At 40.1% G+C, this 20527-nt stretch overlaps 1 protein-coding gene across 1 annotated transcript in view; it reads left to right on the top strand.

Annotated features, from left to right (window-relative positions):
- Positions 1–12276: 12276 nt before the first annotated feature.
- Positions 12277–20527, top strand: part of SOX5 (SRY-box transcription factor 5) — a 941468-nt gene continuing 933217 nt past the window's right edge. Inside the window, exon 1 of the mRNA XM_090275485.1 lies at positions 12277–12391. The gene's annotated coding sequence lies outside the window, so the exon portion shown is untranslated. The remainder of the gene's footprint in view (positions 12392–20527) is intronic.

Raw genomic sequence — 20527 nt, 5'->3', positions numbered from 1 at the left:
AGACTCGATCACACTGGAACTGGGTCAGATGAAGAGCCATTCTTTTTTTTTTTTTTTAATAATTTATTTATTTGTTTGTTTGTTGATTTTTTTGTTTATTTATTTTTAGAGAGAGAGGAAAGGAGAAAGAGAGGGAGAGAAACATCACTGTGTGGTTGCCTCTCACTCGCGCCCCCAACTGGGGATCTGACGTGCAACCTAATCATGTGCCCTGACTGGGAATCGAACCAGCGACACTTGGCTCGCAGGCCGACTCTCTACCCACTGAGCCACAGCAGCCAGGGCTAAGAGTCATTCTTTTAATTGTGTGCTGGGGCCACAGATCACTGAATTGGTTCTTTTGAATCCTCCTGTCCCTTCCTCATGCTAACAACATAATATAGAATAAGCTTCATATCAACCCAACATGAAAATGGCTCTGGACAAAGGCACAAAGTAGTCTTCTTTGTTAGTCTCTTACAAAATTTTGAAATTAAAAATGAAAGCTTTGTAGTTTTCAGTTATGATAGAAATGCTCTATTTAAAAGATTTCAACTGGTTTATTTTAATTTTATTTTTCTAGGAAGTCATCCTCTCTTGATTTTGCTAGTATTGTATTGTATGTACTAAGATATTGGTGATGGGGGAACATGGGGTTAGCAATCTCCAAGAAGGCCTTGCATGATTCAGAACTGCATAATCGTAAGCTCCTTTCTAAAACTCCATTTGCAGCAGGGGCCAAGGCTGGGAGATTTGACAATGCCTTAGGGGAGCATTCTCCTTGGAAAACTGGCATTGAATGATGACGAACACCAGTGCAAATCAGGGCACATTTAAAGAAATTCAACTTTAAAGGATGCCTGAATCTTATCAAGTCCTTTCATGAACTTACAATAGGCAGATTTTCTTCACTGATATGTAGAAGAGAGAAGTAATCTAGGTCCTATGTCAGAATTCCTTTTTTTTTTTTTTTACATTCAATTCTTGGAGTCTATTTCACTTTTTAAATACAGCTATCATTTCTTTTCTCTTGAAATTATGGTTAATGTTTATACATATGCAAATGTTTTAATGTTTAATGCTTTTGTGTTATTAGTGGGACACTTGATGGGACAGTCAAAGTTTGCCTAGTCCAGCTCTTAGTATGTTCCAATCTGAGAGTTTATCAAAGATGATGGGTTTTCTAGGCTTTCCTTTCAAATGAACAAGAATGGAATTCTATAACCTCCCCATTGTTTTTGATGAGTGTATATATAGTATGTTTAATTTTGACAAATCATTATCCAATAGCACTTGATTTAATCATCTTTGAAGCCTATAAAATATGTTGCCATCCATTTATTTGATCCTTATATAACACAGGAACACAGAGAACAAGCAGCTATTGCTAGAATTCTGATATAACTGAATCTGCATACTTGTCTAGGATTGTGGGTATCAAAACAGTGTCTAGGAATAGTTTTAACATAACGATCTGACATTTCCTGGTGAGATGCACAGAGGATTTTGCATTCTATGTCTCCAGGATTCTCATGCGCAACAAAGAAGGTGAAATTTTCCCCTAATCACTGGTATTTGGCATGAACAAGGATGGCCGGATAAGAGTATTCTGGAAAGCAGGGAACTCACCCCGAAGTAGAAGAGAAAAATAACACTGATCACAGTTTTAGGAAGATCTTTCTTAATTCAAAGTAATTCTTGGTCCAATGTAATTCTTTCTTGTGACAACATGGATGGACCTAGAGAATATTATGCTAAATGAACTAAGTCAGAGAAAGACAAATACTGTATGATTTTACTTACATGTGAAATCTAATAAACAAAACAAGTGAACAAATAAAACAAAACAGAAACAGACTCATAAATATAGGAAGAAAACTGGTTGTATGCCTATCATTGTACACCTTTTCATTTTCTTTAAAGCACTTAACACTCTGTGATATTTTTAGTTGTTATTTACTTCTATAGCATTTGTCTTGCTCTTGTAGAATTTGTGATTTTGTAGAACAAAGATCTGATCTTTTTGGTTATCACTGAATCCACAGGACCTAGAATAACACCTGATAAACAGCAGGAACTTCATAAATACTGCTCCCTGTGATATTAGTTCTAGGTCTGATAGGAATAAGCTTAAGGATCGTGTCTCTTAAATGAGCTCCATGCTGGTAATTTAAGAGTGTCTTAGTCTATTTGGGCTGCTATAACAAAAATACTGTATAGGCTGAGTGCCTAAAACAACAAACAATAATTTCTCGCAATTCTGGAGACTGGAAGTCTATTATGAAGGTGCTGGCAGATTTGTTATCTAGTGAGGACCTGCTTCATGATGCATAGACAGTGGTCTTCTCATTGTATTTTCACATTCTGGAAACAGTGAGAGAGATCCCTAGGGTCTCTTTTATAAGGGACCGGATCTAGATCTTATTCATGAGGGCTTCATCCTCATAATCTAGTTGTCTCCCAAAACCCCATCTCCTAATGTTACCACATTGCAGGTTAGAGTTTCAACATATGAGTTTTAAGGGGACACAAGCATTCAGTCTAATATAGGGAGCTCGCTTTAATTCCTATATTAGTTGCTATGCTCTTGAAGATGACAGAAAGTGATCTTGAACAAACTAAAGCAAAATAAAAGTTATGAAATCTATTGGAATGATAACTAGAGTAGATCAAAGTGAGACCTATAAATGTGAGTAGAAACTAGGGTGGCTTGGATGGCCTTTCAGGATGGAATACTGGCCTCATGTGTCTGACTTATTTTCTCAGGTTTACTGCCATCACAAACTTAGATCCATGGCTGAAAGCAGCTCCTGGGCCTACATTCTCACAAATGAAGCCTGAGTGGAAAAAAAAAAAAACAACAGGTCTCTCCAAGAAGGCGGGTGGGACACGGGAGGAAAGGACACTGTAATTAAAGCAGTGGGAAGGCCTTATCACACAGAGAATGGAGGGCAGTTTCCAGAAGCAGAAGAGAAGGATGCCGGACCCCTCCCCCAAATGTTTACTTTGTAACTGTACTTTGTTTCAAGTAATAGGAAACAGCAAAATTGTGGCATACACATGGAAGTATTATTTGTCTCAGGCAATGAAAAACTCAGAGCTAGGCAGTTGAACAGACTTGGGAAATTTCCTGATCACTTCTAGAGTCTAAATCACTTCCTCATTTCTTCTCAACCTTCCTTAGTATGTACTTGTCAGTCTTGGTCAGACAGCCTCTGCCATCATGCCAATGTTCTGGGTCATTCCAGTAGGGATGTGCTATGACACTTGATTTGGATCACCATTACATTTTTTTGTTTAAGCTGCATGCAATGGCACCAAATAGTTGCAGCCTTGAAGTTATACATGACACACCCCAGGGAAGTGAGGGCCTCGGGAGGAGTGTGCGAATTTGTATCAGTCAGAATGAAATAAGGTTGTGTCAATGTTTATGTGTGTGCATCTTTGAGAGGAGTCACATGTGACTCTGCTCTTAATGGCATCAGGTACAACAGAGAAGTTTGGAGCCAGCCAGATCTGTTTTCCTAGCTTATGGATGGGGATGATGAGCCAGCAGCAGGTCAAACTGCCAGCTGAAACTGCTGCTTCTTGCCAGGCTCCAGTGCTGGATCTGGGAGATAGGATTTGTTTCTCATCATTTCTCACCTTGCCCTTAGCATCGCTTCAGATCTGAGGTGTTCCCTCTGCAAGTGCTGGGATTGTGGTTCTTCCATAGCCATGGAATTAATGTGTCCCCCCCCCCCCCCATAGTTATGACATCACCTTTCTTTAATCAGCTCTGACTTCGGATCTAGACATTTTGTCTAAAAGGTACATGCGAGACAAGACATTTTTACAAAACTGATAGAGATATATGATGTCTTCCATTTTGACCTATGTGGGCCACATAGGGGAGCTCAGTAAGCCATGTACTAAACCAAGTACTCATCAACCTTATAATCTAGGAGTTTGTCAATCCCAAGAGATATTTCTGGGTGGCTGAACCAGAATTAAGTCTGAGGTCTCTGCATCCACTTTTGTCTGGGCTGCCGCTCAAAGAGTAGGTCAACCAAAATGGCTCAAGATTGCTGTTAGGGAAAGAAAGACTTGGCATGTCTAAGAATGGTCATGGGTACGTACTGTGCATGCAGTGGGTTTGCATGGCAGATGAGGAACACTGAGCTTGGAGAATCCACTGCTTTTATAACAAACAGTAAAAACCTATTTTTTGTTTTGGTTGGAGACATTATCTCATCTCTCAATGTCTGCTAATTGTAAACATAACCCTGAGAAATGGCCCATGTAAAGGTCAGGGAATTGCATTCTTCATGGCATGGAGGAACTGAGAGACCACTGAGGACTATGTCTCCCAACAGAACTATAAGAAACAATCTTCTGAAACTCATTACTGTCTTCCAATAAAATGTATGTTTTAATATGACTCAGTGTTCTTGAGAAGATGACCCCTGTTCCAGGAAAGTTTTCTCTTGGTCTTGAAAAAGTGGGCATCTCCCTAATAATTTTAAATATAAAAATAGACCCCTTTTCTTCTTTCCTGAATGCTGAAGAGGTTGAAATTAAATATGCATAGTCTCTGGCACAAGGAAGTCTTCAGTAAATAATGTTAATGATGAATACAGAACTATTAAAGTGGGATGTGCATTTGGTAGTGAATTCTTGGTTCCATTTTATTCCCTTATTCTCTGCTCTTTTATAGCTTTATCTTGGTTTTCTTTCTTTTACTACTGTATCAAAGATCCATATCTTTTATTTTTAATAAGCTGGAATTCAAATCCAGGTCTTCTGATGCCAGTGCTCTATATTGTGTCTAGTTCTATTCTCTTTGAAGTTGGAGAACAGCTGGTCCATATTTCTATCTTTAAAAATTTGTGAGGCAAGTTATTCAATCACCCATCATCTGTCTCTTCCTCTGTCACTACCCTGTTGGTTCTGTTTTCAATGGTTTAGTCAGTTTTGTCATTTTTCTCTGTACTCCAGACTCTCTTATGTTTTGTACACTCAGACCCAGACCCTCTGATGTTAATTTGAAGGTTTCTTCTCATCTTTTTTTTTTTCCAAGCCAATTCAACATTCTCAGACCTTTTAGCTGTTTATATTACTGGATAACCATCTCAAAGCTAATTTTTTCTGCAAACAATACCACACTCAATTATGTCCATTGACCTTCATTCTGTTTTGGACAAATCATATCACTCTTTCTTTCATTTCTTTTTGGCCTGAAAAATCTATGAGTCTTTATAGTTGTGATTTTCTGCCATTGGAAGGCAGAAAAAGTATATTGTAAGTTCCAGCTATGTCCAGATAAACACTCAACATTCAGTCACTACCTACAGGAATCACAATTTTTATTGTATAAATGTTTTGTCATGTTTTTGTTTATACAACAAAAATAAAAAGTGGCTGAAAAATTAATGGGCACATTGCACAATCAAAGGGGTGGTTAAAATAAGTGTAAGTGGTATGACTAAATATGACCAGTGGGACAGTGATCTCAACTGATTACTCTGTCCTGGATCAAAGTTACCTGAAAAGTAGCAATTTTGAGCATGCAAACAGTTTAGTTTATGATGTAATAATGTAGCACATTCTTTTTAAAAATCAACCTATGAGTTAAATTCTAAATTTGTTCAAGGCTGTCAGCCCCAATGAGAAGATGGGAGTAGAAGTCCCAGAGATCTATAGATTGTATTTTTATTTATTCTTCAAGTAATTTACTGGGATTCAAATAAGTACCCTTTTAGTGACTTTTAATAATCACAACCTTCATGCTATTTTCAACCTTTCATTTTGTCCATTCTTTCACTTGCCCACCATATTTCACATATTATAGAATGCAATTGGTAATGCAGTACCAAAAATCTGAAAGAAGTAACAGAAAAAGGAGTTATCATGAGTTCATAGACCCAAATACCTACATCTTACTGGCACTCAAACTTAAAATATTATTGCTTTGCTTGGTAATTAGTTCTGACACTAGTTCTAAATCAGCAAAATATATCAGTCATTACCCTTTTCCTTATAAATAAAATCAATGTATCTCACTGCATGCAAACTTTTATATGTATATTTATGATACAGATTTATTAGCAATAGAGAACACAGAATATATTGTGAAAGCTAAGTCTGAAAGAAATTCACATATAAAAAATGATCTTTCCATGTTTAAATCCTCCCCACATTGTTTACTCATTATTTAAAATTAAAGGACAGAAGTCAGATTGAAAAACAGTAAATTAAGAGACACGATGTAGGGACCACAAGTTGTTTCACTTGAATAGAACCAATCATGTTCTCTCTGGTTTTCCTCCCAGGAAAGGAAAATTTAATAATCAGAATAATAAACACACTTAACTAATAAGAGCAATGCAGTTGTGGTTTTGGTTGTGTAAAGCAGATACATTATTTCTCTTTTCAAAACTGTGGCTGAAATTTTAAAAGTTCACCCTAAAGATTTGCCAAAATGAGAAAGTTTAAAAAAATTAGAATTTACTTTTAAATGAATATGCTGCCTCACATTTCAGTCACCTTCAGTAACAAAAGCAGCATTGGCAGTTTTACCAACTGTTTTTAACTAGTTTAGTTCAGTCTGGCTGTCAGTTGTTAATATAGTACTACCAATCCTTAACTCGTACAACCACAGGGGAATGCTTAAATAAAAGAACACTTGATTTCATAGTAGTTTTTAAATGAAAACATATGTATCTGTAATAGGTCTTTAAAAGTTCTTTTTCAGTAACAACTTAATGTGTGGCATCTGTTAGGTATAGGGTGTCTCTTTTAGTTTTCTGAAGAGGTGCATTAAGCCCAGTAAAGTTAATAGCTTAGATGTTGGTATCTCAGGAGTTGTCAGGATTAAGAGCATCTAAGAAGGGAAGATAGCTGGCAGTTCGTTTTCCTTCTGTAGATAATCCTGTATATTTTATTTAGGGAGAAAAAAAGAAAGAAGAAGATCTCAAAATAGTTTCTGAACACTGAATTTGAAGATGTTCACTCTTAAATTTTGATATGCATATTGTGTTTGGTGAGACAGGTAAAAATAGACATCGGATAAACTACTCATACACTTGGGGTTCTTATCAAATATTTTAAGGTTCCTTTGAGCAGTATCAATGCTTGAGTCCATAATTATTAACCTTAAATAACTAGTTTATAATATACTCTTGTAAATGGAGGATTGACAAATTACCCTAATTTTTAAAAAACAGATAATTCATAACCATTAATATGACATGACATTTTTGGTCTTTCCCATTAGCTAAATTTCCCTCCACTTCTCAGATGACAGATACTTATGCATATTAGTATCCCAATCTACCTTCTTTAGGATTCTTAAGAATCTTGTCTCTGCTATCTTTAATATATATGATCAAATAAATTCAAAATAGACTTTGTGCAAATCAGATAGGGTCAAATATTATATACCCTTAATATTTGCTGGCGTATCTCCAAAAATTTGGGGGGGATTGAGGGTGCCTCCAATATTTTTAGAAGAATCTTGAATACCTTAACGAATGTGAAGCTCTTTCCCATCAATATTTCTTGTTGCCTCAGGATGCAGTTAGAGTACGGGACTGCTGACTGATACAAATCTCAGTTGGTACACCTTTCTTTTTCCACTATGTTTTGAGAGCTACATATAATATATATCTGCCCATGAATACATATATGTACATTGTAAGTATATCAAGGAATGTATATGTATTGAAGTGAAGACTATAAAAGTGATTGAGAGTTTTGAAGCTAGATTACTTCCATTTGAGTCCAGGATGCATCGCCTGCTAACTGTCTAATTTTTGGACAAGTTATATATAATCTCTCATGCACCTCATGGGGTGGTTGTGAGAGTTAAATGAGGTCATACAATTAAAGTACTTAGAACAATACCTGTTAAAGTTACAGGGATTCAAAAACTTCAGTAACTGTTATGATTATATACATCACATAGATATATATAGGGTGGAGCAAGAGTTGGTTTACAGTTATTCCCATCGAAAATAATATAATAATTACTAAATAATAATATAAGAATAAACTATATTTTGCATAGTCACAAATATAGACCTACTTTTGCTCCACACTGTACATATGCATATATACTATATAATTGCTTAGCCTACAAAATAAGACAAGTTCACATATTGCTAAATACCTTTTATATTTAATATGTAGCATGTATGTATGCTCCACATATGACACATATAAAGTTCTTTTTTGAAATTTCAGTTATCTAATGACCAATGTGAGTGAAAATACCAACATAGCTCATAACTAGACAGTATGGAGTATAAGGCCCTGGCTGGTTTAGCTCAGTGGATTGAGCGTCGGCCTGCGAGCTAAGTGTCGCTGGTTCGATCTTCCAGTCAGGGTACATCAGAGAAGGAAAACTCTGACTCCAAAAAACCTCCGCTGCCTTGCGGCATACCTCTTCAGGGGAAAGGCTAAGGGAGTAAACCCCGACAGAAAATCCGGAGCCGGAGTCCCTAAGGCGGTTTGACGTTGTAGTCAACACCGGCAACTCCTGCGGCGCACCTGAACCCAAGCTGTATCGACTCCGTCTTTCCCTTGGACCCTTCAGCTGCGAAGAGAGGGGGGGTCTGCTGCATGGGCAACAGCAGACCCTCCATATTACCCTGCCCAGGCTCTGTAGCTTCAGCGTCATCACAAGATGTCGATTCAACATGGGAGGAGACAGATACCATGTCACTCCCGAGTCGGACTGCACAGCCATTCTCGGCGGTGCAGATAGACTCTTAAGAAGCTACACCATCGTCTCTCGAGACGGACGGCTGGCGACGACGACGATGGAGTATAAATTCAGTATTTTTAATCTACCCCTTTAATGAAATAATATTTCTCACTGGAAAGTGGACCCAATATAAAGTGTAAGTGGTATCAAGATGAAGTAAAAGAGCAAAAGCTTACAGCTGGAGCAGTCTGGATTCGCACTCTGGGACCCCTACTTAGAAGCTGTGTGTTTGGGGCAAGTCATTTAACCTTTCTGAGCATTAGTTTTCTAATTTGCAAAACAGAGATGTAACATTTCTTGCAAGTTTATGGTAAGAAGTAGAGATGACAAACATTAAAAAAGTGCTTGGCCAATATAGTAAATGCTTGATAAATAGATACACTGATCTTCAAATAGTCAGTCTCACTTCAAATGTGGGTGTTTCTGTTTTCAAAGTCCAACACAGACAAACATCCCACGAAGTGTTTGATCATTTATGCTGTTTCTATATAATGATCATGGGTTAATCTGAAGGGCATGTGGTTTCAATAACCATGATGGCTTGGAGTTTCGCTGCCTGTAGGAGCAAAAGGGAAGAGGCTGGTGTAGTTCAAGGTTTACCAATATCTTACCAGTTGGTTTGCAGCTTGGCCTCCTCTCCCTCTGCCCAGCCTCCCCTCTCCTGTAGATAGAAAGCCTGCTTGCCCCCAAAGCTGGTACACTGAAGAAGCAGTACATGCTGAAACCCTGAGGAGGTGGCACCTCTTAACTTGGTGAGGTTAGACTAAGCAGGCACCTTCATCCCCCTTGGCCAGAGACCCAGGGGAAAAGGACTCCCTCTGTCCCTTTATTTATTTATTTATTTATTTCTAGGGGAAATTCACTATAAATGACAATCTCTTTTCAAATGTTATACATATTTTCATATACTTGATAGTGAGGGGCCTTTTTTTTTTTTTTTTTTTGTAGTTGGGCCTGATTTGCCTCTTGCACATTATATAAGGATCTGGACCCGATATAGTAATAGTAATTGTGAGAAGCAGCTGCATAGGTATTAGGAGAATAAATCACTTAATGTATACCAGGAACTCTTTAAAATAAAAATAGCACTTAAATTCAAGGTACAGTACAATTGTTGATGAGTTCTTACATTATTGTTAAACAAGTATCTCTGACTTGAAGTTTGGATGAGATGGGAAATGTGAGAAAAAATAACATGTAGGAAAGGTGTTTCATGTACATATACAGAGGACTTTTTTCACACGGTTGTTGATGCCACATTGATCCAACAATTTAAATATTATTATTCATGGTCTCACTCATTAAATACTTAAGAAAGCAGTTAAATGGTTGAAGGATACACATTTAAAATGCCAGATCCAGAGCTATATCCAAGCAGCAAATGATTACCCTGCTTATACATTCTAGATAGATGATAATTTAGAGTGCCCATGAAAGCCCCGAGTTTATTTGCTTGCTTTCTTAATTACTGGGCTCTGTGTGATCAAATATTTGTGGGAGAGGAAGCTTTTCTTTGTGGGAGTGGATAATAACTGTGCTTATTACACTTTGAAATTTTTGCCTTGAGTTATTAAGATTTGCATTTCTCACTTTTGTTCTAAGGAAAGGTGTTTAGCCAGTTTTAGAAAGCATGTACCAAATAATCAATCATCAAACACCCCAAAAAGTTTCCACTCCAGGCAAGTGCAAAATCTCAGGTATTAGCAATGCACCCCCAGCAACAAATCTACAAAGGGTGGAAAGGGGGGAGAAAGGAAGTATCACTTTTCTAAGTGAATACATTGTGATTAGTATGTGTTGCATGCTTTAAGAAACTGTATTTGCTTACTAGCTGCCATTTAGAAGCCAGCCAGAAGTCTGAGAGATCGCACGGACAGGTAAGCCCTAAGCTTCCCTCCCATGCTGCTCTTCCAGGCGCGTGAAGAATAAACAGACTGTGGTCATTGATCCCCTGCTAGTGGTGGTGCACTCTGGGAAATGCTCGGGGTGCCCAGGGACGCAGCTCACTTAATGGATGCGCGTCTGTAAAAGAATCACCGAGATGAAGACAGAGAACATGCAAATCGGTATAAAGCTAGAGAGGAAGGGAACGGAGAAGAAGAAACGTGTTGCTTGTATTGTTTTAGTCCCCTCTCCGTGGCCTTCATCCAGGCCCGCTGCCTCCCTCGAGACACCTCCCTCCTCGCCCCTTTCTAGACAGCAGTTCTGGGGAGATCAGTCAGGATCCTCCCTCCCGCCCTGGTTTGAGATTTAATAGGATCCCCCCCCACCCCCCACCCCCGGCAAACCGGCGGCGGTTTTAAGTGAATGAAAGTAAGATTGTTAGAGATAAGCGCCGGAGCAGCCCGGGAGCTGTCAAGAGCACACTTAAATCAGTCCTCAGCGCCTGCTCAGGGCAGTACCTAGAGTTCCGTCCGAGGCGGCGTAACTCGGGGGTCTCTGTCTCGCCTTCGCGCGCCAACTCGGGCGTCGCAGAGGAGCCGTATCCCAGCGCGGAGCTTTTTCTCCCTAAATATCATTCCCTGGGTCCTGGGCATTGGGTTTTCGGCTTCACCCATACAAAACAAAACCAGTTCAACCACCCCGGAGAGAGGGTTGAGAACGCCTTAAAACTTTTCTCCCCCCACCCCACCCAAGTAGGAGTCGGTGGGTGCCAAGCGCCGGCGGCGCGGACTCGCGGGCACAGAGCCGGGGTGGAGGAGGCAGTGGTCGCTTTAAAAACGGACCGATCGCGGCTCCAGCCTCCGCGCTGGGCAGTCGGCGGCCGCCTCCGAGAAGGCTCCGTGGACAGCCGCAGCCCCCACACGCGCCCTCGCGCTCCGGACGAGCTTTGCTGTGCGCAAACCCGGATGGGGGCAGGCAGGGGTCCGGGTCACGGCCACCGGGCAGCTGGTGCGGTTCCAGCGCAGGGAAGAAGTTGACAAAGGGGACTTGACTAAACATGAATGCGTATTTATAGACGCGAGCTCCATCGAGATCTAGAGAGAGAGCGCTCTCCCGGCTCCATCCTTCCACTCCTGCCATTTCATTTTATCGCTCCTTTAAGTGGAGGGCAGATTTTTAAAAAACATTCCTGCACGGTGTGGGTGATCACGGCGTTATTTACAATCTAGTTACTCTGCAGCAGCCGGGGAAGCAAACTCTGGGGCTCGTTCTCTTCGCATGGACACAGAGGGCTGCGGGAAGGAGGTCAGGGTGGGTTTGCGGGAGCTTCGGGGCGACCTGGAGGGAGTCCTAGCCCCCGGCACCGCCCCCGCGCCCCGCGCCCGCCCCCGCCGCACCTCCCGGGGCGGGCGCCGGGCCGCGTTGACCGCCGGCTGGTGCGCTGCCCTCGCCTCTCCCATTGTTCCTACTGTCTTTTTGCCTTTTGTTATTTGCACTCGCATTGTGTTGTTTGTCTCTGAAGCCGCCTCATGACCAGCAAAGGGATTTCACCTCGTCCTTGAGAGCTACACGGGGAGCGCCAGCGAGCGAGAGACCTGGGAGAGGGACGCGCGCGCGCACACACAAACACTCACACACACACACACACACACACACACACACACACGAGTGAAAAAGGCGAGCCACCAAAACCCATCTCCAGTCTCCTCCCGGGGGCCCCCAGCCCGCCACTGTGCCACTTTGCATCCCACGCCAGAGGAGACATTAAGGAGACCCGGTAAGGTGCGTGAATCGCAGTGTTTTAACTTTGTTGTTCGTCCCGATGTTGTGGGCAGACCTCCAAGGCGCAGAGCTCCCCTCTGCCGCTCTCCGTGCCGCCACTCAGCGCTCCTTCCCGGCTCCAGCTGGAGAGCCGGCTGGGGAGGGCGGGGGCCGCCACCACCGGAGTTTTCTCAAGTACAGAGGGAGAGGGACTGGAATGGGGGTGAGGGAGAGGCGGGAGGCGGCTCGAGACGGGAAGCGGCCCTGTCATCCTCGAGGGGCGCCTGTTCGGGGACGGGGGGGAGCCCTGGGGTGTGTGCTTGAACCCAGATCAGGAAATGAGAAACTTTATATTTTTGGTGGGGAGCCTGCGTGCTTTTGCCGGTATTGTTTTCTAGGTGGTGATGAGAGCTGAGGGCAGGAGCGCAGAGAAAATCCTAGGCTAGTCTGTGCACCTCGGTTAACGTCAAACGACAGACCCTAAAAGTTGGACAGAGCGCCTTCCCCTCGCTAGAGTATACACTCGACTCCCTCCAGCCCATCCCACAACCTGAATATACCCCCTTTTTGTCTTTTTGTTTCGATTTCTGCAATCCCTCTCCTTACCACTCCCCCTCCCTACCGCCCGGAATTTCGGAAACAAGTCTCATCCTTCAGGATTCTAGGGATTTCAGAGACCGGAAGCTTTATTAATTGCAACTACCCTCCCCCGCCCCCCTCCCTCTCTGCATACGAAGTGAAGACCTCTCACGTGTTGTCACTTTAAGCGCGGGTTTGGGAAGTCTCGCCTGCACTTTGGGGCTACAGTAATAAGCAAGGAAAAGAGTTGAAATCAAATTGGATTTGGAAATGTTTCCATTTGATAGCAGCAGTTTCTTGCGCATTGATCTGCTGGCATCGGATGCACACGAAGCATTATTTACATATTTTAATAGTAATTTCCCTTACACTTTGCAAAGCGAATACGTTAATTAATCGTTTGACCCTGGTGAATGTCTGAAGACGTTGGCCTCTGTGGGTAAATTCAGAGTGTGGTGGATGTGAATTCATTTCCATGTCTTTCCTTCTCGACTGAAGTAGGTCAAAATGAAGAATTCTGTGAATATGCAGGGTGGTATTCTCAGTGTCAGCCTACTCAGGCACCCTGGGTAGCAGTCAACTGTACTTCTTTAGAGAAGTTTAGGAATTTGTGCTATCCCAGTTGGATCCTCACAATATCCAGATATCCAAAGTAGTTTGCCAGAAAGGCATGAGCTGATTTCCCCAGAGGTTGCCTTCAGGCTCAGCACTCTTTTTTAGTCAAGGGCAAGACCAAGGGAAATCTGTGGGATTTTGCGTAGTAACTGTGGGAATCTGCAAAGGGACTAGACAGAGTGATTTGTTTCCTTGATGCTGATAAATAATGTCCCCTAGTATCCTTAAAAAAAAAAAAAATCCACACAAACAAAACAGACCAATGCAGTAGGCGCGTGGGAGATTCATAGGCAATGGACATTTCAAGAAAAACCAGAGCGGAGTTTTTGATCAGGATTACAGGAGTCAGGCTCGATTGCCAAGAGTCATTAGGTTAAGGACCAGATGGTTTTAAAGTATATGGAACTGTTTTTTAAGTTTGGCTTTTATAGAATTTAAAAGGATGACAATTTCTTAGGGTCTTTACAGAAATGCTGGATTTTGATCTAATTTTGAAGGGACTCAGCTGTATTGTGAACTGCTGTGATAGGGAAGGAATCTGGTTTCAATTGCAGATACATGGGACAAAGTTTCTGAGGGTGCTTCTCCCTGATTTAAATATAGCTCCCAGGCTGGAGCCTAGATAAATTCAGCCACAATGATTTAAAATCATGAGTACAGTACTTACACTGAAAGTTCTGTCAGGCATTGTGCAAAGTTCTCCTGCAAATTATGTCATCAACTGTTTACTCCTCCGAACTATACAAGATAAAAATCATAAGCATCACTTAAAACTGATGCAATACAGCCTGAAATCCTTAAACTGGTAGGGATTGCTTTTGTTTGCCTAAAAGGTAGATCTTTCATCAGATGAGTTGTTTAAAAACATTTACTTGTGGGGGTGGGAAGGGATGTGCATAATTATTTAGTTATTTGTGTTAATTATATACTAGCATACTCGCTTGAAATTATTTTTCTTTCCAGTGGTCTTCTAACAACCTTATGCATAAAGAATTTTTAGAGTTTTTTATTTGCTTGTGGGTTTTTAAAAATCTTTTTGTAGCCTTTTGAATGGGCAATAATGAACCAATCTGACATAGGCTTAAAAGATTAAACACTTAATATATGAAAAAAAGAGCTTCGACTCAATACAGGAACCCTGTACTAGTTTTGTTGTTGAGCTTAAACAGTTCTGGTTGAATGGCATGTTATATACAGGCTTCAAAACTCTCAAAGGCATTTGGTAAATAACCGGACATTTGAGATCCAGTAGTTATTTCAAGTTAACTTAGTGCTATACATGTAAATGCACATCCTGTTTAGACTGACACATGGTTTTGTAAAAGGAAAAAAAAAAATGAATGTATGCTTATAAAGATGTTATATGTGGAGTATATGGAGTAAATAGTAAAGAATAAAAAAGTGAAGTTTATATTCAGGTGTGATGGTTTCTTTTTTTGTCCTTGGTGGGGGTAAGGCACGAGCCATCAGGAGAGTTTAAAATTTCATTTTCCAGTTAAAAGAATAAAATTGAAAGTTTGAACAATTTTTTTCTTATAAAGCAAATGAAAAGGTACAATACAATGATTAAAAGAGTATACTGTCTTCTTGAAATAGCTCTATTCTTTTAATGAGTGATAAGCAATCATTTTGAAGGCATGTTCACTTTATATAAAAAAGTAATAAACAAGGCAGGGTAAAACTTGTTTTTAGTTATCTAAGATACACCAGATTTCAAATAATTTAGAGTTCCAATGTTGGACACTGTTGAGATGTTCACAGGTAAAGTTGTTGGATATGATTGATTGGCATAACCTGGATGATTCACCCAATATCAGTCACCTCCAGTGGTAGAGAATGCTGTAATTTGAGTTTTGAGAGTAACGTGGCAGATTTATTTGTCTAGGCCCGAAGTCAATGCATTCCCTCACATACTCGTCACAATTTCTTAGCCTGAGAGATGTAGATTTATTTTAAAGTCGAAGAAAGTGCTTGGCTGCTTTAAATAAACTACATCCTGAACTTAGATTTGTAGATAGTTAATAAAATAAAAGTCCAATTTTGTTGCAAACATTGTTTAAAAACTCCCATTTGTAAATTGTCTACGTTTGGTTTTCATATGTTAATGCTTTGGGATCTGAAACTTCTTTCCAAAAGGCATTTTGGGTTATCTTTAAAAGCACTGCACAAAACTGTCTAAACAACTCTGTAAATAAATGGTTCCAAATGCCTCAATTTGATGAATGAATTAAAGAATTATAGTTCTTAATCCAATTATGATCAGTCTAGTCTTGTTATTACAATTCCCACTTGGGGGAGTGTGGGGAGTAGTAACGGTAAATGATTCTCAAATGTGAATGGGGGCTTTGCTCTTTATTTTCTCTGTGTGATGTAACATAAATAATTAGTCATACTTAACTTTTAGGAGAAGGATTTTAGAGGTAGGGAAGTTAGTTAATGATCATCAATTAAACCAAGAGTTTATTTGCATGAAAAGTTATTCTTAATAGAAAAGTAAAATGAAATTCTTGAGAATATGAAGCTGGGGTTTAATCTTTTGCTTAAAAATAGTGAGTTTTTGTACTGAAAGGGAAAGAAGTAGAGTAGTTGAGACTCAGGAGTAGGGCAGCCACTCTGGCACTTTTAATCATTTTCCCTTGGACCATATTGGGACATTTGGGTGGTACTATTTAATAAGCTCTACTGTAGTCAGTCCCCTTGTCTTTAAAATTAAGGGGAATTTGCTTTTTGGGTTGCTTCCTATAAACCTCTACCCAGTTAGCTGTCTGCATGGGTGCTCTTCACTGCTGTCCTCATCACTGGCCTGAATTTTAGGATGGGCACTTAATAACAGCCCAGTTTGCTTTGATGGACTCTTCTAAATTTCTGGCTCATTTGCCCAGTTTAACCCCTGGCTCAGAAATTGATTAATTCAAAGATATTAATAGTTTATTATTTAATTCTCCAGTTATTATTATTGCTATTATTGTTGCAGTTTATTAGGACCATCTAATTACTTAGGGAAAGACACGTGGGCATTATAAGTATCAAGTGAAACTTCCAAGAAGAAATATTTTTAAACATAGGGATTTATTTTTTTTAGTACCACTCAAATCATACTTTATAGGCAAGTAATTACCCCACTTACAGGTAAGGATGACATTCAGTGGGAGCAACATGTTGATAAAGCTAGAGGAAAAATGAATGCATTTAAAGAGTACATTGAATAATGGCCTTTTAAAAATTGAGCCTTAAAAAGAAAAACAAAACAAAACAAAACAAAACAAAACAACAACAACAAAAAAAAAACACCCAGAAAAATGTGGTTGTGGTGGTGGTATTGATTTCTATAAGTATAGGTCCATTTATTCTTTATTAGTTTAAAGTTTATGATAAGTTTCTTTAAAAAACAGTCTTTGCTGCACATTTATTCATTATTCAATTTATCTTCATGGTTATGTGGTATCTCATGTCCAGCAGAGTGTGGTAGGGCTCTGTTTTGACCTCTAGCTGACATTCCCTGGAAGCTCAGGTGTTGAATTGTCACTAAGTCACCAATTAAGTCTTGGAGGAAATTCAGGAAAGAACCAGGATGTGGAAGAGGTGATCCCACTAGTTTTTGGAACATCTCAGTTTATGTCTATTTGCAATTCTTCCATGATTTGGAGTTCTGAACTTTAAGTGCTCTGCCCCTTTTCTGATCCTCTAAAGCTGGGGATTATAGTGCTTTTTCTTACAGGTATATACATGAATTACACTAGATACATGCCAAATTCCTAGAATAGGATCTGACGTGAACTAGGTGCTCAGTAAATGTTAGCTGCACTCTTCTCTCCCTCCAGCCAAGGTTTTTTGATCATTAACAATGTTTGGAGCTTCATTTGGTACTTGCTTTGAACATAAATTTGAGTCCAAGGAGAAAAATATATCACCTCCTTGAGGCTGAGATCAACATTTTAAAATAGTGATTCAGTTAACATGTATACACAATCTCTGACAATGTGGTTATATTAAGATGCTGTATCTGGTGCAAGTGTGACTTCTATCTTTAATTCATATAAATCTTCCTTTAGTGATTAACATTTTATCCTCATAATAGGCAAAAGCAAACAGAAACTTTAGGATCTAATTGTAAATCTCTTTTCTTGTTCTCCTTTCTGGTTTCCCATTACAGATATAAACTAGTGAAAAAAAATTGTGATTTTTATCCATTGGTAATTATCCACCACTGGGTTATATTAAGTTGTAATACATGTAGATAGAGAGAAATTCTACTTGAAAAAACAAAGAAGTCTGACTTTGCAATATTTTGCCCTATGGAGTCAACAGTTCCTTTAAAGAGAATCTCATAGGTTTGTTTGTTTAAATTGGTTGCAAGGAGAAAGGCACAATAAATATATCATTGCCTGTTTGAAGAGATGACATATAGTAGTAACATGGAGAACTTAGTGGTTATTTTCCCTTCCCAATGATAGAGAAACATTCTCTGCAAGTACAACTGACCAAAGATAAAGGAAAGGCTTTTTAAAAAGCAAATAAATGACTCGGTTATTGCATTAATTTTGCTCCCTCGAGAAGCACATGCCAAAATGGAGTTAAACATGTAAGAAGATTATTAGGGGAGAGAGCAGAAGAAGGCTGGGACACCTTTTGTCAGTGATCCAGGTTTGACATTTATGTAAAGAGAGACAGAAGGAAGGACAGAGGAGTGAGGAGGAAAAAGCTGAGGTTTGTCTAGGCAGAGGAGAGATAGCCATTGGAAGAGAGTCCTCTGTTTCTAAGGAATGGCCTGCATCTGCACCCCCACTGTGCTCAGTCATTGGCTAGGAGCGGCCCCCTGAAGCCATGGCCTTGTGCACAAATGGAGACATAGGGGCAACTGGTGGGGGCACCCAGTCCATTGTAATTGTGCAACAGGAGATCTGAGTGATATAGTTATGGTTTGGCAGCATCGCCCAGGGGTTAATAGCCGTCACTCTGGTCAGGTGGAACTACCACTAAAAAAAGACATGGCTTTTCTTTTTCTTCTGTTGAGCTCTCTGATGCTTTATTTGCCTTTACTGTAAAATGAGCATAATGATACTATCACTTCACAGAGTGCTAGATTAAATGAGATTATGTGAGATTATGTGTAAATCTATAGCATCATGCATGGCATAGAAGAAATGCTCAATGTATTGTACTCTTTTTAATGTACTCATAAAATGCAACTGAGAGGTATAACTAAATTGTATCAGGTGATTGTAAATATATTTAAACAATTTTTATTTCATGTAATCAGAAGGCATTGTTTGTGCAAGCAAACATCCCCAATGTTTGCCTTTTAAAAATAGCACAGTTCATTTCCCATGCTTTAATCCTTAGTTTTACCATGTTATAAACCGTCCGTCCAGCAGATAGACCAACTGACCTTGAGCATCTTCAGGTAAATTGCCTTAAAGCAATAGGTGGACAGAATATTCTCCTAATTTTCTTACCCCTCTAGGCTTCCTATTCAGTTGAGAAGGAATTTGCACTGTAAGTCTGCATTTTATCTTGAGCCTCAAACACCTTGCCAGTCTCTGCTTCCCTGTGTTACTGTTCCTAAACCAACTTGCTGCACCACAAAGCACTGAACTCAAGTGGCCCTCAGCGCGAACGCCTGCTGTGATGAGTCACAGAGCCACCAGCACTTTGTTGCCTTAGATTTGATCACTGCCATGAGCAGTCCTTCACTTGTCAGCTAAGAGACCCTTCAGGGAGTTGTCCCTTAATAGAAAGTCTCTTTTCTTCCCTCCTGTTGTAACTTTAAATTAAAAGAAACTGTAGAGGAGCTGGTGGCATAGCAGCAGTTCATTCTTCTACCCACTGGGAGAACAACATCTGAGAAAAGACGGTATTGGACTGAGAATTGAGTTGTTGCTGTTTTGGGGGGGCAGCATGGGGGCTTGCAGTAGAGGGAGAATACTGTGCCTTTTAGGTTTAGTCAGACTGATTCTCAGTAATGTAATGGAGAGCAGTTCTTCTGCAGAGACAAGGGACTGTTTTATTTTGGATATAAGACATTGCCTTAGCATGTCAGTTTCAAGTGGGATTCATGAGACCACTGGCATTTCGCTCCGTTTTTTAGGTGGTTCTGTGTATTGTACTGTGTGGGAAACTGGCCCTGGGACAACCTCAGAATCCAAGGAGGATGGGAGGCAGGAAAAGAGAGCTAATTTTTGACACATTCCTCAGACAAGTGACCCCTCTGGGGAATCTGTGCCCAGGATAAAGACGGCTCACTGTGAGGCTTCTGGCAGACTTCTCCCCAAACAGTGAACGCTGGTTAGTTACTTCAATGACTCTAGTTTAAAAGGCCAACGAACTTAATATTTGCGAGAAAAAAGAAAAAAAGATTAGTATGTGTGATGGCATGTTTGCTAGATGCTGTTTCTCACTCAACTTCTGATTTAATTCTTTGCTGACCCAGGCTTTCAATTCTCTGGACAGTAGTTGCTGATCTATTCCCATTCTGAGTAGGGCCTGCCCTCAAATCTGATGTCTGCTAAGATTTCCTGGTGTAATTCCTGGCTACTGAAAGCTGAAGTTTGATGTGTAGTACCAGCAGCTGACTGAGGGTTGCATGTGTGTTCTCGCGATGCTTGGTGTTACTATGCAGTATTGGCAATCTGTCGTATGTGTCTGGCACAATCAGTCTCATTTACTCTTGCACTGAGCCCTGCTTTGGAACAAGTGCATACCACTTCTTATAATTCTGTCTTGATTTTTCTTACCTCACTCTCTCAGTCTCATTTCCATCGTACCTTCACTACTAGGAGAATAGTAGGTAGTGTCTTTTCTACATTAAATCAGGAAATAAAGTGATCATTTTAATGCACACTAAACAAACAAACAAGTAAATCTATCAGTATATAAAGAAACTTAACAGGCCCACTATTTATTTCCAGGAACTTTTTCAGCCTCCCAAGATGCTCTTCCCTGCCTTCTTCCCTTTCCCTGTCA

Source organism: Furipterus horrens, unplaced genomic scaffold, assembly GCF_987537825.1.
Source record: "Furipterus horrens unplaced genomic scaffold, mFurHor1.1.pri manual_scaffold_4, whole genome shotgun sequence".
NCBI classification, from domain to species: domain Eukaryota; kingdom Metazoa; phylum Chordata; class Mammalia; order Chiroptera; family Furipteridae; genus Furipterus; species Furipterus horrens.
Note: the sequence above shows the minus strand (reverse complement) of the source record. Positions and strands in the feature narration are given on the sequence as shown.